Source organism: Apium graveolens, chromosome 3 (genome assembly GCF_009905375.1).
Source record: "Apium graveolens cultivar Ventura chromosome 3, ASM990537v1, whole genome shotgun sequence".
NCBI lineage: Eukaryota > Viridiplantae > Streptophyta > Magnoliopsida > Apiales > Apiaceae > Apium > Apium graveolens.
The window spans coordinates 32613900-32632229 of NC_133649.1; the positions used below are offsets into that span (position 1 = coordinate 32613900).

Sequence of the window (18330 nt, forward strand, 5' to 3'; positions counted from 1 at the left end):
TTTAATTGGTCAAACAAATCGTCGATTCTAGGTAACGGATACTTGTTCTTGATTGTAAGCTTATTGAGCTCCCTATAGTCAATGCACAGTCTCATGCTTCCATCTTTCTTCTTGACAAATAATACCGGTGCTCCCCACGGGGATACACTGGGTCTGATTACTCCTTTCTCTAACAACTCCTGCAACTGCTTCGCTAGCTCTTTCATCTCAACAGGCGCCATTTTATACGGGGCCTTGGATACTGGTTATGTTCCAGGTGTTAAGTCGATCGCAAATTCAATTTCTCTATCTGGAGGAAGTCCTGGTAACTCATCGGGAAACACATCTGGAAATTCATTCACTACTGGAATATCTTCAAGTTTTGCTGGCTCCTGATTTTTGTCAATCACATATGCTACGAAATGCTCGCATCCTTGCCGTAATAACTTCTTAGCTTGAATCATTGTTAAGAACTTCTTTACTTGCTTCTCGCCCTTGAACGTTACTATTCTTTCGTCTGGTGTCTTCACCATTACCTTCTTATCTCGACAATCTATCTGGGCATCGTGCTTAGATAACAAATCCATTCCTAATATAACATCAAACTCCCCTAACTTAAATGGTATCAAATCTACGCAAAACTTACTACCAGAAATCTCAATCTCACAATTCCCACAAACTTGGTTAACAAATACACGTTCTTGATTTGCTAATTCCACAGTAATATGTCCTAAGTCCAATCATGTATGAGGATTTAGGAATAACTTTTATGTAATCTGTTTTGATTTCATTGATATTAATAAAAGACTTGTTTTGTTTTTATTACGGGCTTTATCTATTTAAGTGTTTAAATAAGATATACCATAGTTTAGAGTAAAGCTTTTTATGGATTATGATGAGATCATAATAGTGAGACCTAAAAGATGATAACTCTAAACTTAAATAGTTCCTAGTCGTAGGATTTCTAACTGGTAATTAATAATCCGCAAAGATCGGTACATACTATGCTTGCTTCATTATGAAGGATGTCTGTTCTCATATACATTTGTGTGGTGACACTATAGCTAGTATGTAGGTGCTTATTATAGAATAAGTTCACTGAACATGACTCCCCCAGCTGAACAACTGATGGAGTTCACTCACGTGTTAGCAGTTGTTCACATAGTGATAGTTGTACAAGTATCCTTAGACTTGAGGTCATCATAGTCATCTTGTGTATACTGAACTATGCTTTGGTTTAGTTCTTAGTCTCCAGGGACAATTATTAGGGCTCTACTGGGTATAGGAATTTGTACACGAAGATAGTGTATGATCAATAAAGGAATTCATATTATCCGGATAGTCGCGATATGCTGAGAAGTATCCCTCACGATGTAGAATAAATGTGATTAATTAATTAATCATATTTAATAAATTAGAGAATTTATATAAATAATGATAAAATAGTTTTATTATTATTTATTTCTACTACCGGCTTAATATTGAACCTACAGGGTCACACCATAAAAAGAGAATGATTTAATGGTGGAAGAATTAATTAATAATGGCTAATAATTATTTATTTGTGAAATAAATAATTAATTGGCAAATTTAATAATTGATTAAATGAGATTTAATTGATTATAAATTAATTAAGAAAAGTTCTTAATATTATTAATTAAGGATTTAAGTTTTGGAAATTAAATCAAGAGAGAGAATTATTTCTAAAGTGTTTAGAAAAAGGATTAATAATTAAAAGGTGTTTTAATTATTAATGAGAATAATAAATGGGATAATAATAATAATATTTATGGGAAAATTTCAGCTGAAAATTTTGCCTATAAATACACTATTATAGACCCTATTTTTATAAGAACCCCAAAACCCAAAAAGTTTGTAAAACCCAATTCTCTCCACCTCCTTCCTCCTCCTTAACATCGTTTTCTTGGTGGATACCGGTGGAGTGCTTCACACTTGAGGAGCAACTGCTAAGGATCTCTGATCGTTGTCTCCGAATTATTTTAAAGGTTAGATTCGATCCCTATGTTTTTACCACGATTTATATGCTTTTATTTGGATTTTATATATGTAAAAGTGTTTTTCCATGCCCCGCTGCAATTAAAAATCCAACAATGGTATTAGAGCATAGGTGTATGCATATAGATCTGTGGTAAAAATTTCAGAATTTTATGTGCTTGTATGAATTAATTATGATTTTTACAAGTTATATCATGGATTAATTTTGTCTGATGAGAAATCATTTCTCAGAATAATTTTGAATGTTGATCTGGGTTCTACAAGTGTTGTAGATCGTCTGGGTATTTTTTTCATAATTTTATGATGTATAGATTTTTTATTATGAATTTTTGAAGTTCTTGTAATTAAATTCGTAATTAAATAAATCAAATATATATATATATATATATGAATTGTAAGTATGTTTATATATTTGTATATCTACTGCTGTTGTCTATTGTTTCTGTGCTGCACGGATAGAAAAGCATACAGGGCACAGGTCAGTTGTCAGGCACGCCAACCGAGAAAGAGAATCTGTCAGGCGGCTGTAGAAAAAAAATGGGGTGTCGCGCATTCCGGGAATGCGTTACACCCTGTGGCGCATTCACGGAATGCGTTACACCTTTTAATGGCTTAAAAGGGTTGTAACGCATCACCGGAATGCGTTACAGGGCTTGTAACGCGTTCATGTAATGCGTTACAGCCCGACTGTTTACATTAAAATTGATTTTCTAGGAGTTTCGTAACTCCGTTTTAGGCGTGCAATATATCGTTGGATTTGTTTTTCCGAGACGGATCTAATGGAGTGATCAATTTTAGTTTATATAAAAGTTTTGAACTGTTTATATTTCTATGAAGTGTTTTAAAGCTGTTTTTGACTATTTTAATTGCTTTTAAATGCTTCATGTGATACATAGAGATGTATAATGCTTAGACTAATGTGCTAGATGATGTAACATGCCTACCTTGATGTTTATTCATGTTTATATATGTGATATATGCTTAGTTTATCATGCGATGATAGATTTAGGTGAACTTAAATGAACATAAAGCGTTTGTTAGACAACCTAGTATAGTGAAATTGTTTCATAACCTTAATAACAATATTATAAATACAATAATGAGATTCTTGTGTTTGTGAAACACGTAATTGAATATGAATTTTCGATATGAGAGAAAGGATGATTCTGTCAATAACAGATTTCTATCTGTAAGAAAGGGTTATTAAGTGACGCCTTTTGACAATGCTCCACCCGATCTGGAAATTATCTGATTATTGATTATTGATTTGAAATATTTAATTTAAAAGGAATAATCTCTTTATAATATGATTATGATTGTAACGTAATATAATCCCTCTAAAATTAAATAATATCAAGTAGTAATTGGCCAATGATACAACGGGCTTGTGTCGGTCATAGCCTTCCAACATGATAGAAAGTAGTTCTTATTATTAAATCATTGTCGTTTCGTGCCACAGCCGAGGGCTTTGATTTCGAAATAAGAAATACTTGTCTATTACATAGAGATGTGTACATTGAATAAGAATCTAAAGGTCGTTACGTGCCACAGCCGTGGGCCTTTGGGGACTGATTCAATTGTACGGAATGTTGGGTTAGACTTGACTTAGAATATTGAGTTTGTCGTGCCACAGCCGTGACTCAATTATTCAAGAGGCTAAAGTTTGATTAGGGAATAACATTAGATGTAATTGACAAGAGTTGTCAGCCTATTGAACATTACATGGCGTTTCGTGCCACAGCCGGGGTTGTGTAATGGAATGTAGGATCCCTATTCCCACTAGCATTATGAATGCTTAATTTTTCACGTAGGGGGTTGAATAAATTAGATAAACTAGTGGGAGCCACTTATGAATAAAGACCCGATTCATATAGTGTTTTGAAATGAAATCGAATATTTGCTAAGTGTTTTATGTGTTTATCATTTACAGATTTACTTTGTACGTTATGTCTTCTGCACTATCACTCAGGAGCATACTAGATGCTCACAAATTGACTGGTCCTAATTATGCTGACTGGCTTCGAAACTTGAGAATTGTTCTCAGGATTGAGAAGCTGGAATACGTGATTGACTCACCTAAGCCTACTGAACCTGCTAGTGATGCACATAATGATGAACATGTTGTGTATCGTAAGTGGATAGATGATGCAAATATTGCTCAATACATCATGCTAGCTTCCATGAACATTGAGCTACAGAAGCAACATGAGCATATGGATGCTCACAATATCCTCATGCATCTACAAGAGTTGTATGATGTGGCGGGGAGGACAGCTCGATATGAGATATCGAAGGAGCTGTTCGGTTGTAGGATGTCTGAGGGATCATCTGTGAATGACCATGTACTTAAGATGATCAATTTGATTGAACGTCTTGGACAACTTGGTTTTGCCATGGATGGGGAGCTGAGCCAAGACTTGGTCTTGCAATCGCTTCCGAGTTCATTCTCGCAGTTTGTTGTGAACTTTCACATGAATAAGTTGGATGTCAGCCTGCCTGAACTCCACAACATGTTGAAGACTGCGAAATCGAATTTTCCCCCTAAGAAGAGTTCTGTTCTTCTAATTGGTGAAGGTTCCAATCCTAAGAAAAGGAAGAGGAACCCTTTCAAGAAGAAGAAAGAAGGTGAGAAAATGCCGGTTCCACCAAAAGCTGAAGACCCCAAGAGCAAAGTTGTTTGCTTTCACTGTAACAAGGTGGGGCACTGGAAGAGGAAGTACAAGGTTTACCTTGCAGAATTGAAGAAGAAGAAGGGTAGTGAGACTACCGCTTCTGATTTAGGTATGTTCATGATAGAAGTGAATATGTCATTAAATCAAATTTCTACTTGGGTATTAGATACCGCCTGTGGTTCTCAAATCTGCAATTTGTTGCAGGGACCAAGGAGAAGTAGGACTCTTGAGGAAGAAGAGGTGATTCTACTGATGGGAAATGGAGCAAGAGTTGCTGCTGAAGATGTAAAATCATTTCATTTACATATGCCTGCGGGCAAGACTATTATTTTAAATAATTGTTATTTTGTTCCCTCGATTGTGAGGAATATTATTCCCATGTTAGACTTGGCTGGATTTTCATTTATTATTGAGAATAATGAATGTTCTATTCTTAGAGATAATATTCTTTATGGACGTGGTACTTTAAATAATGGTCTGTATAAATGTGACATAATTTACTTCAGATTGAACAAACTAATAAAAGAAAAAGGATGATGAAAATCTCACTTCATTGTGGCACTGTAGTCTCCATTTAGTAGACATGGAGAGAGGACTGCAAATTTGCTAGGAATGGTACACACAGATGTATGTGGACCAATGTCTACGTAAGCCATGGGTGGATTTTTATACTTCATTACTTTCATAGATGATAGATCTGGATTCGGATATGTGTTTGATGAAATACAAGTCTGAGGCCTTTGAAAAGTTCAAAGAATATAAGTATGAAGTGGAGAAACAAACCAAACATAGTATTATAATTCTTTGATTAGATCGAGGTGGTGAATACTTTAATGGAGTGTTTCTAGATTATCTCAAAGTAAATGGTATAGTCTCCCAGTGGACTCCTCCAGATTGGTATCTGAAAGGAGAAATCGAACTTTGTTAGACATAGTTCGGTCCATGATGAGCTATGCAAATCTTCCAGTATTCCTATGGGGGTATGCATTGGAAACCTCAGCATATTTACTGAATATGGTGCCTTCCAAATCTGTTCCTCAAACTCCGTATGAGATATGGAAAGAAAGGAAACCGAGTCTTAAACACGTTAAGATTTGGGGATGTCCAGCTTATGTCAAGAAAGTTGACCCAGATAAGCTGGAATATCGATCCGTAAAATGTAGTTTTGTGGGATATCCTAAAGAGACTTTAGGGTATTACTTTTACACCGAACATCGGGTGTTTGTCTCCAGACATGCTACCTTCTTGGAAAAGGAGTTTATCCTTGAAGGAAACAGTGAGAGCAAAATTGAACTTGATGAAGTTCAAGAAGCATAAACTACTACGGATCAAGTGGAAACACCTGTTCTGACTGAACAACCTTCTGTGGAACAGTCCATTCGTAGGTCAGGGAGAGTGTCTCGTCAACCTGAGAGGTAATATGTCCTTGTCATTGAATATGACAATGAGTTGTCGATCATTGATGATGACGACCCTGTGACCTATAATGAGGCTATGAGTAGTGTTGACTCAGAGAAATGGCATAGTGCCATGAGATCCAGAATGGAATCTATGTATACGGTATACAAAAGATAGATTATAGCAGATGGCCAGGTGGAGACCTTTAAGGCCAGACTTGTGGCATAAGAATTCAAACAAAGGCAATGGATTGACTTTGATGAAACTTTTTACCTGTAGCCCTGTTAAAATCAGTTCGGATTTTGCTTGCGATTGCGGCTTACTACGACTATGAGATCTGGCAAATAGCCAGATGGTTTTCTTTCTAAGAGAAAAGAAAACCTAGTGTGTAAGCTGCTGCGAACCATATGTGGTTTAAAGCAAGCTTCTCGAAAGATGGAACATTTGTTTTGATGAGACAATCAAAGAGTTTAATTTTATCAAAAACGAAGATGAATCATGCATCTACAAAAGGGTTAGTGGGAGCGCGGTAACATTGCATGTATTGTATTGAATTAGAGTTGACACACATAACAACATAGCAGACCCACTCACAAAGCCACTTTATGAAAGTCACTTTGATCGTCATAAAAACAAGATGGGTATTAGTTACCAGAGTGATTGACTTTAGTACAAGTGGGAGATTGAAAGGAATATGTCCTAAGTCCAATCATGTATGAGGATTTAGGAATAACTTTTATGTAATCTGTTTTGATTTCATTGATATTAATAAAAGACTTGTTTTGTTTTTATTACGGGCTTTATCTATTTAAGTGTCTAAATAAGATATACCATAATTTAGAATAAAGCTTTTTATGGATTATGATGAGATCATAATAGTGAGACCTAAAAGATGATAACTCTAAACTTAAATAGTTCCTGGTCGTAGGATTATAACTGGTAATTAATAATTCGCAAAGATCGGTACATACTATGCTTGCTTCATTATAAAGAATGTCTGTTCTCATAGACATTTGTGTGGTGACACTATAGCTAGTATGTAGGTGCTTATTATAGAATAAGTTCACTGAACATGACTCGCCCAGCTGAACAACTGATGTAGTTCACTCACGTGTCAGCAGTTGTTCACATAGTGATAGTTGTACAAGTATCCTTAGACTTGAGGTCATCATAGTCATCTTGTGTACACTGAACTATGCTTTGGTTTAGTTCTTAGTCTCCAGGGATAATTATTAGGGCTCTACTGGGTATAGAAATTTGTACACGAAGATAGTGTATGATCAATAAAGGATCTACCCCTTCCAGTGAAGGAAGCGAATGTTCAAGGCTGATCCACTTATGCTAGTTCAGGAATCTCTGGGCAGAGTGAATGAAATTAGAAAGGAGTTTCTAATTTGCATAGAACTACGCATAGTAAATGGTAAGCAAGTGATTAAATTAGATAGGCTTGACACGAGATCCATGCCTTGTATTTAATCGGGACATTGTAGGGTAGAAGGAGTTTATTGTACGGTAACTATTCACTGAATAGGTTCTGGGTATTCTAAACAGTGAATTCATATTATCCGGATAGTCGCGATATGCTGAGAAGTATCCCTCACGATGTAGAATAAATGTGATTAATTAATTAATCATATTTAATAAATTAGGGAATTTATATAAATAATGATAAAATAGTTTTATTATTATTTATTTCTACTATCGGCTTAATATTGAACCTACAGGGTCACACCATAAAAAGAGAATGATTTAATGGTGGAGGAATTAATTAATAATGGCTAATAATTATTTATTTGTGAAATAAATAATTAATTGGCAAATTTAATAATTGATTAAATGAGATTTAATTGATTATTAATTAATTAAGAAAAGTTCTTAATATTATTAATTAAGGATTTAATTTTTGGAAATTAAATCAAGAGAGAGAATTATTTCTAAAGTGTTTAGAAAAAGGATTAATAATTAAAAGGTGTTTTAATTATTAATAAGAATAATAAATGGGATAATAATAATAATATTTATGGGAAAATTTCAGCTTAAAATTTTACCTATAAATACACTATTATAGACCCTATTTTTATAAGAACCCCAAAACCCAAAAAGTTTGGAAAACCCAATTCTCTCCACCTCCTTCCTCCTCCTTAACATCGTTTTCTTGGTGGATACCGGTGGAGTGCTTCACACTTGAGGAGCAACTGCTAAGGATCTCTGATCGTTGTCTCCGAATTATTTTAAAGGTTAGATTCGATCCCTATGTTTTTACCACGATTTATATGCTTTTATTTGGATTTTATATGTGTAAAAGTATTTTGCCATGCCCCGCTGCGATTAAAAATCCAACAGTATCCACATACGACGGCACATACCTTGACAATTCTTCAAACTTACTCTCATAATCTGTTACCGACATGTTCCCTTGCTTTAATTCTAAAAACTTCAGCTCCATTTGATCTTGGACAAACTGAGGAAAATATTTTTTTAAAAACAATTCCTTAAACCTCTCCCAAGTAATAACATTTGTACCTTCCAATGTCTTCACCATCTCCCACCAATAGGTGGCCTCATTCTTCAAATAGTAACTTGCAAACTCAACCTTCTGTTCTTCCTTTACTTTTACTAAGGCAAATGCCTTCTCTATTTCCTTTAACCAAACATTGCTTCAATCGGCTCTAGGGAACCCTTGAATTCTGGTGGGTTTACTGCTTGAAAAGTTTTGAAAGTTACTTGGGGATTGGTCTGTCTTTGTTGTTGTTGTGCCAGGTGAACTGTTTGTTGGGCCAAGATTTGAGGAATCTGGGCTATTGCTGGGTCCATGGGTCTTGGGTTCACATTTTGATTTGTATCATCTTGGTTGTTATTGTTGTTGGTTTCTTCATTCTGGGTGTTGGTGCGGGTATTTCTTCTAGGAGGTATTTTCTGTAAAGAATCAAACAACTTAGTTAGCTTTTGAATCAAATCTTTTGCATAAAAGAAAAGTTTTGTAAAATAGAAATATCTCTTTTTGAAAATAGTTGTAACTAAGTAAATTGCATGTTTCTTTACAGAATATAAGCAGTTATGGAAAACAGGGTACATGGTATTACAGGGTATAACTGGTGCAATAAATAAGGTAAAGTAAAATAGGTACAATAAAGGAAATGACAGTAATGGAAAGAAAAATGTACTGATATATATAGATCAAAAGTTTTGGGTGGTACAAGCATAAAGACGCTTCGAAAGTAAAAGAAAAAGGGTACAACAACCTACTCACTAGTCAGCATAGCTAGTCTATAAATACAACTCAAAAGCTTACTGATACACACTACACACTACTGTACATACTACACAACCATACAACACTACCCAGTATCTCCATCTCTGAATCTCTGACTCAGCTCCAAGGAAACTCTGATCCTGCCAGCCTCTCAAAGTCCTCCATCACCTCAGTAGCCCAGCCCATCAGTGCATCAGGGCCTCTGCCAGGTAGTGTAGCTCCATGTAGCCTAGCCTCAAGAACCCTCCGTGTCACATGAATCTCCTCTCGAAGCTCCCTCACACCACGATCAACATCTGTAGTCCTGATGATATGATGTAGCTCTCTGATCTAAGCCAACAAGGAATCATGTTCCAATAGAAGAGCCTCATACTGGTAATAAGGAACTGGGGGCAATGTGGACTGAAATGGGGCACTCGCAACTGAATGCCTAGTGGAATCTGAATCAGCTGGTGGGGGTCCTCTGACAGGTGGCCTCATGCCTGGGGGTGGAATAGCCTACAGTGGTACGGGCTGCAACACAGGTGGAGGTAGAATAGCCAATACTGGTGGAATAACAGGACGTGGATCCGATGATGGCGCTCCAACTGAAGGCTCTGAGTGATCAGCTGATACGGGAATAAAAGAGTTGGCCATCGCTGCTATCTGTAATCATATCGCAATATAAGAATCTTGAACCACGACGCGAATTATACTAATACCGGTTATACCATAACACTCAACCTCTCGACGTTCTATCATTCTATTCCTTACTTCTAATCCTAACCCTCTACCCATTCCCGTCAACCTAGGCTTGTGTCAGTGACTTATAACATGTAGCTCTGATACCAAACCTGTGGCGCCCTCCAAACCCGGGTCAGAAGTTTGGGGTCCACACACACACACCTTATTTATAACCTGCTTATAATAATAATAAAGATAATAATAATATGCAGTGACCCTACTTACCAACTACCATGGATCGCAACAGGTTAAAGTATGCACGCAAGCCAAACACACTAATATATTACATACCGATCAAATCTCATCTATTCAAACTCGAAACTGAGTATTAAACATTATTACAAACTTTTACAAACTCAAATTATTCAAAAGAAGCCTGCTAGCTTAACTCGATCAACCATAACCCCTAGCTCTCGCGCTGGACTGGGGATCCTCGCTACCAACTAGTTCCTTTTTAACTGGAAAGAATATAAACAACATCGCACAAATGAGCTAACTAGCTCAGCAAGTCACAATGACAAAACTGAGAATAATGATCATCAGGTGAATATGGTTATGAAATCAAGTGAACAATGGATTATGGTTTAGAATTGGATATTATACTTTTATTTTAAAAACCAAGGTTAGGCTGCTGATCAGTCACGCACTAACCCCGAGCAAAGCACACAGCATTGCTCTAACTACTGGATCCAAGGCACACATTGGCCTAATTTGACCATTATATGGTCTGACCACGAATCTGGTCCATAATTTTATAAAAACAATCCAATTCTAACATAATAACAGAATAAGTAATAATAGTAATAAACAGAATCATTAACAATATTGGGTGCTCCATAATGAAATGGTTTCAGGATTCATGAGAATCAATATGGAAGCTTCAAGGCTTAGTTGTTTAGTAATGAAAGAATTGAATAACAAAGGAATCAGTGTTTCAAGGTTTCAAGGATTTTTCCTTCCAAAGCATCAGATACAATGGTTTGAGTGTGTGGGTAATTCGATTCAGTGTTCGGTATTTAGTTTGTATGTATTTGTGGAATAGTATCGTATATTTGAGGTTCATATTTGGGTATGCAATAATCAATGGCTTAGAAAGAATAAGGTCCATGGCTCAAGATCAAAACTGGAATCAGGGTTTAGGTTTCTGTGCTTCAAAGCACTTGCAAGATCAACAAAACTATCAAGTACTATAATATCTCGAGAAAGTTCAGAACACTTCCCTGATATTAGCTTACTATCCGGCACTCGCTTCCAATCTCAACCGTCTTACTTCTCAACTACCTGTTTCCCTTTCCTACGTCTTGCCTCTTCTGCTCACATATCATAAGCATCTATCAGTAATCAACTCATACGATTCTATTCAACTCATAGTCAATCAGCAAGTCACGTATAACACATAATACATCACGTAATCAATGATATATCATTTATAAAGAAGTCTCGGGTCATAAATAAGCTTTTGGTTATTTAAAATGATTTTTAAAACATTTTTCGGAATTAAAACGGGTCGTTGGATCAATTTCGGGTAAATAAACAGGGCTCGATTAGCCAACTCTGGCTTCGAAACAATTTTATAATAATTATCGAGTCTTGAAAATAATTTAGAATAATATTTTAAATCTCGAAACTATTTTTCGGAATTTTTACATCATTTTTAAATAATTAAATCTAATTAAATAATTAATTAAAATCAATTAATAATTGATTAAATCAATTAATCAATTAATTTTCGAATTAATTGACCAATTAATCAATTAAAAATTAACTAAAATTAATTAAATTATTAATTCAGATTTATTTTTGAATTAAAAATAATTTTCGGAATTAAAATACAATTTTTTTTAGAATTTTCAGAAATTAAAAATGAATTTTTATAATAAAAATAAATAGGAAATATAATTTTTAAACATTTTTTAAACAGGAATCCAATTTTTGCAAAGTCTGGAAACTTCAGGGACCTAACTTCATCATCTCCAAAAGTACAGGGGCCTGTTTGCAATTTTGCAAACTCCCACCGTCGACTCGCCGGAGTGTGGCCGGAGAACACGATTCCGGCCACCTCAGGCCACCAAACTGTCCAGAATTAATCTACAGGTTACCAGCAACTTATACATGCAATCAAAATTCAATAATCATCCCTGTCCTGGCCAAAAAATGGCCAAGAACATCGCCGGTTTCCGGCGAACATCGTAAAACTTAAAAACACAACTCCCTTCAATTCACTAATCCTCTGTTAACGAGCTATATACCAATCGATTGCAAATTTCATAAGGAACACAATCCACTATAAATCAACAGCTAATGACCCCTGAATCAAAAACCCCCAAATTTCAATTGAAAACATTCATACGGGTTATAAACCCTAATTTTGAAATTCAAAAATCAAACTCAAATTTGAACATGTTATTGAACTCCAAATCAGACGTATAATATATCAAAATCATCAGGAAAACAAGCTCTACAACATGCAATCATCAAATCATACAAACAACCATCCGAACAAAAATTCATATTTTTAATCAAAATAATTCGAAAATAATTAAAAATATATAAAATCAACCTTTGATTCTGCAGTAAAATAGGTTATGGAATCTGATAGAGCTCTTCAAGACCTTCAAATCTGGTACTCGAGCTTTTCAAACAAAGATCAATAACACCTTCAAAAGTTGGTTTGATTATTGGAACAGTTTATGAATATATGATTTTTCTCTATAAAATTATATAATTATCTGTCTGCAAATGATTTTGATACGAAATAAAATACCGTAGAAGGCTATTTATATTTATGGAAAATTAGTATCCCGTTGGATCATTCCGGATATAAAACGGTACATTTATTTATAAAAACTGATCCAAACGGTATCGGTTTTCGGGATAATTATCCAAATCAGTACAATTTGTACTGCGGTCTTGGTCTCAGCGCCTGGTTACACGTACTGCGAAGTGATAATTGTGGTAGTTTAATAAAAAGCTCCCGTTTATCGAAAATACGAGTTTTATTGATTTACCGAAATGAATATTGTATCGAAAATGTTGCGCCGGGACCCGCGCAGGACAAACCGTACGCCGGATCGAAAAAGTCGAAACATGGAAAATGATCGGAATATTACAATTAGGTTAGGAAGGAGTTCTCGGAAAAGTTTCAGGTTCCAAAAACGTAACAATGGGTGACGTCGGTTGGTTCCCGTTTTTATAAAATAGATTTTAAATACCCGGAAAAAGATTTTATAAATTTCATATGATTCTTATAAATTCATAAATCAACATAAAAATAATTAGGAAGATATGACAATTATCTATATTTTATTTTGGACATATAAAAATTAAAATACTCAATTAATATTATTTTTGAATATCCAAATACAGATAACACTTAACAATTAATTCACAGAATAGATACTGGACACGTACAATAATTATTTAATAGCAAAATAATTACATGATATATCCCGGATATTACAGTATATGTCACCCATCTCCTTGGACATGTGATCGACCATGTTTGCTTCTTTCTTCTTGTTGGCCTTTTTGGGCTTCTTGTAATCAGAAGACCTATGACCCACTTTATCACAGTTGTAGCACTTTTCTTGGAATTTCGATTTCGAAATCCCTCCCTTGGGTGCCAATTTTGCCCCTTTACCAGAAGTGGCCTTCTTTGGCTTGGAGCTTTCAACGTGCTCCGCCATGTTTGCCTTCTCAGTAGCAACATTCGTCTTTTTCTCAGATCCCATGTTGTCTTCTTCAATACGAAGTCTGAGAATCAAATCCTCCATGTTCATCTCCTTTCGCTTGTGCTTAAGGTAGTTCTTGAATATTTTCCATACATGTGGTAGCTTTTCAATCACAGCAGCAACTTGAAAAATTCACTAATGATCATTCCTTCAGCATAAATTTCATGAATGATCACCTGCAGTTCTTGCATCTGACTGACCACAATCTTAGAATCCGTCATCTTATAGTCAAGAAAACGGCCAACAATCCACTTCTTTACCCCAACGTCCTCGGTTTTATACTTATGGTCAAGTGACTCCCATAAGGCCTTAGCTGTTGGATTCGATCTATACATGTTATACAACGAGTCAGCCAAAAAATTCAGCGCATAATTCTGACATATGTGTTCGGAGTGCTTCCAAGCATCCACAACATACAAAGTTTGCGTGTTGCTCTCACCAGTGAGTAATGGTACATCTTCCTTCAGGAAGCGATCCAGATACAACGTGGTCGGATAGAAGTGCATCTTTTGCTGCCAACATTTAAAGTTTGTTCCTTTGAACTTCTCAGGTTTCTCAGCGTGTGCAGCAGACACAGTTGGCATAACAGGTGCAGCAGGCACCGTATGTGTGACATATGGTACGTGCGTCTGTACTACAGGTGTATGCACACCAGTAGGCACCGCATGTATAATCGGAGGAGTGAATCCTGCCAATATATGTCCAAAAGGCACACTAAACTGTCTAATGACAGTGTGTCCCACAGGTACATGTCCCGAAGACACGTGTCCAATAGGTGTCTGACCCCCATCAGATACTATGATCTGTGTGTTAGAGTTAATCTCCTGCTGGTGAACCCCATAAGATCCAGCGATCTGTGCGTTGGGATCAGCCGTTATGTTCATCGTATTGTTCACAGTGTTATCGTCCATAGATCTGTTACTCAATAAAACAGACAGAGGCAGATGTATTAGTCACAGATATAAAAAATATTAGCTTTAAGATTGTGAACCACATTCTGTGATTAATACATACAAAATACACGAATAAAAGAAAGAACAATAAAAGGATATAAAAGGAGAAGTTCTTGAGTCCAGCGTATAACTGTCTCCTTAAAGCTATTACGGCCCTCACCATTTGTGCGAGTCATTAGCCTCATAAAACGAGAAAAACGACATTGCTGCATGAACAACGCCTTCTGTGAACAAGAACGGAGCAAGAAACTATCACCGGAAGAGAATAGGGTTTTTTGTTTAGGAGGCGGCTGTGTAATATATTTCGAATGAATGAATAACCCTAAACATGATAATGATAATATATAGGCTCGAGGGAAACGTGTGCGCTACTTTACACGTAATTAAATAAAATGTATTAATTAACAATCAAATCCTTAATTGAATCAGAATTATTATCACGCCAAATCAATTATAATAATTCGTAATAAAAAATGAATTAAGAATTTAAGAGCCCAAACCCAGTGGAAATTAAATTTAGCAAAAGTAGTCCGTAATTATTCGGGCCAACTTTCTGCTACATTCGTGTCCCCACATCGCACACGCGAGCAAGCTCGAAGGCTTCGCAAGCCTCGGATTGCCCCTCGAAAGCCCAAGATTTGCACCCCATGCGCGCACATAGGTGTTGGAGCAATACATAAGTAACACATTTGAACACTACATAAGTGTTTTACTATATAAAGCTATGCATTCTCCTTTGCAAATTCAATGTGGGACTTTCATTATTCTACACAAATTTTCACAACTAAGGGACTAACTTTGGATGATCATATCTCATCCATCTCTTAGTCATTTTGAGTGACTCAAAGTGCCTCAGAAAGCTCTCTCGGAGGAGAACACGTTCCAAGTGTCACTCGTCGCGCGCACACGATATTCGTCCACTCAAATTATGGCTCAAATTGACTCGACAATGTGAGAATACTACCCATATTTTCCAACAGGGTTTGAAGTCCCTACAAAAGAAGGGGAAAAGTGATTCAGAGAAACCTTCCGGAGTTGGTAACCAGACCTCCTTTTTTCTACTATGAAAATGTCGTACCGGTTCCAGTAGGAGTTTGGGACACCATTTCGCGGTTTTTATATGACATTTTGCCAGAATTTGTTGACTCAAAGTATTTCTCTGCTGCTACAAGAAAAAAGATGATATGTCCACAACCTGCCAATTGATTAGAGATTTCCTCTTGTACCGCTTCCTCCACAAACTATACAAGAAGGAGGTTTTCCTTTCACAAATAGATGATGGCCTTTGGCCTTCAAGGGATACCAAAACTAAATTAAACTGCTTTACTTCATGGGATACCAGAACTAAATTGGACTGCTTTAATACGTGCACTCAAAGTGCTAAAGTTATTGGTAGGATTACAAAAGCACTCAATAAATATGAGGTGGAACCACCAAAAAATGTGAAAAAGTATGTCATTAAGGAATGCAAGAAATGGAATTTAATATGGGTAGAGAAGAACATAGTAGCACCTTTAGAATGTAGAGATATGGAAACTCTATTAGGTTTTATTACAACCCATACAAGGGGAGCTGACAATGATAGGACTTACAGATATACCTCTCTTGGAAACTCATTTCAGGTGAATATATGTTCTTACTATATAGAGTTTCCAAAAAAAAAATCTTGAAATTTATGTAATCTCAAAAATGTTTTCCATATTCCTTTGATGTGTTGCATGTTCACTAGCAAATTCATTGCAAACATGAATCTTGTATATAATATTGAAGTAAGTTGCTTATTAGTTGATTCTCAATTCCGTCCATTGATAGTCATTAAGATGGAAAATCTTTTCAGGTTGACACTGTCGCATACCATTTGTCTGTGTTGAAAGATATATTTACTGGCGGGATTAATGTTCTGTCACTTTTTTCTGGCATTGGAGGTGCGGAGGTAGCTCTTTATCGCCTTGGAATCCCTATGAAGAACCTTGTCTCGGTGGAGATCTCTGAACTCAGCATATTGATTGTCAAGCGCCGATGGGAACAAACAAACCAAAAATGAAAGTTGATTGAGGTAGCTGATATTTGGGAGGTAAATTCTAGTAAGCTGGAGCAATGAATGAGTTCCTTTGGTGGCTTTGACTTGGTTATTGGTAGTAGTCCATGCAACACTTTGACTGGAGGCAACAGTTGGCACATAAATGGACTTGAAGGTGGTCATGCTTCACCGCTTTTGACCATTATCGTATTCTGGAGGATGTTAGACTCGTAGTGAAATTCAATAATAATTTTCGATGAAAGCAATCGACTTGTTATATTTCAAGCTATCTTTGTGTTGATTATGTTTTTCACTTGGAATAAGTGTTCTGAGTTGTGTTTTGCTTTGGACTCTATAATCATGGCTATGTACTGTAGAACCGTTTTTTTTTATGCTTATATTCCGTTGTCAAGGAACCAGGCATCTTTAGGGTATAAATTTGTCTTTCATGTCCTTCATAAATTGTGAGAAATATTGGGGATGGCAGGGATCGAACTCCTACCGAAATGTTGGGGGTGGCAGGGATCGAACCCGAGTCCTATACCAGCCTAAACTCTGATATCATGTTGTCTCCAACGTTGTGATTTATTTTGATGATGCACAAGTTTGGGGGTAATGTATGCATAATGTTTATCATGTCTAATCACATATTATTTTAGATAAATTATTCTATATTTTATCTAATAGATATCCTATTTAGAAATAGCAAAATGGCTGGCTTGATAACAACAGAAATCTTCTACTCAAGTAAAAAAGCATGACCAAAATGCCTAAACAGCCTATTATTTTGATATTAATTTATTATAATTTAATAATAGCATGCATTCTATTATATGAATTTTTTATTTTTTATGTAAATTTTTAGGTGAATCACTCTGATTCGGTGAGCTGAAATCTCATATTCAACAAAAACCGAATATTTACCAAGTGCGCTTGATATTGATGCAAAATGTATTATTTGTGCCCGCAAGGGTTGGCTCAACTGGTTAAAGAGGGGATAACTATCCTCTTGATCACAGGTTCGAATCTCACGGGAGAAGAATTTATGATTATGCCTCCTGAGTCAGAGAATGTCGCTAAATGCGGTTTACCTTGGTTCACGTGGTTTGCAGGCTATTGCGTGAGTCCGTAGGGTTTACCCAGTGCGCACCCGAAAGGTAGCGGCTGCGGGTTAGTTACGATAAAAAAATGTATTATTTGTATTTAATTAATTTCAAACTGTTCTATTTGATAAATTCATTATATAAAAGATGTTAATATTATGTTCAAATTTTTAAATAGTATAGGGATTTTTAGATTTAATCAATTTTTTACATTTTCAGAAGTTGCTCACAACTTGTCAAAATTATGAAAGTAGAGATAAGAGAGCGAAGGAGATCCTATTTGGTATAGAAGTGAACTAATACAAAATTATATATTTGTTTTTCCAATAAAAAAGGAAAATGACCTAGAAAAAGATAAAATTAATAATAATGTCAAAGTGAACTCTCATTTTAGGAGCGTGATGACCACTCTCCCGGAATTACACTAAACTACTCCCGTTTTATAAGAAAAAAAAGCACGGTGAATTGAAATTCTGTTTATG

At 35.8% G+C, this 18330-nt stretch overlaps 1 pseudogene; it reads left to right on the forward strand.

Moving 5' to 3' along the window:
- The first annotated feature begins 15653 nt into the window (after window positions 1-15653).
- LOC141714077 (DNA (cytosine-5)-methyltransferase DRM2-like) lies at window positions 15654-17005 on the forward strand (annotated as a pseudogene).
- Window positions 17006-18330: the final 1325 nt, after the last annotated feature.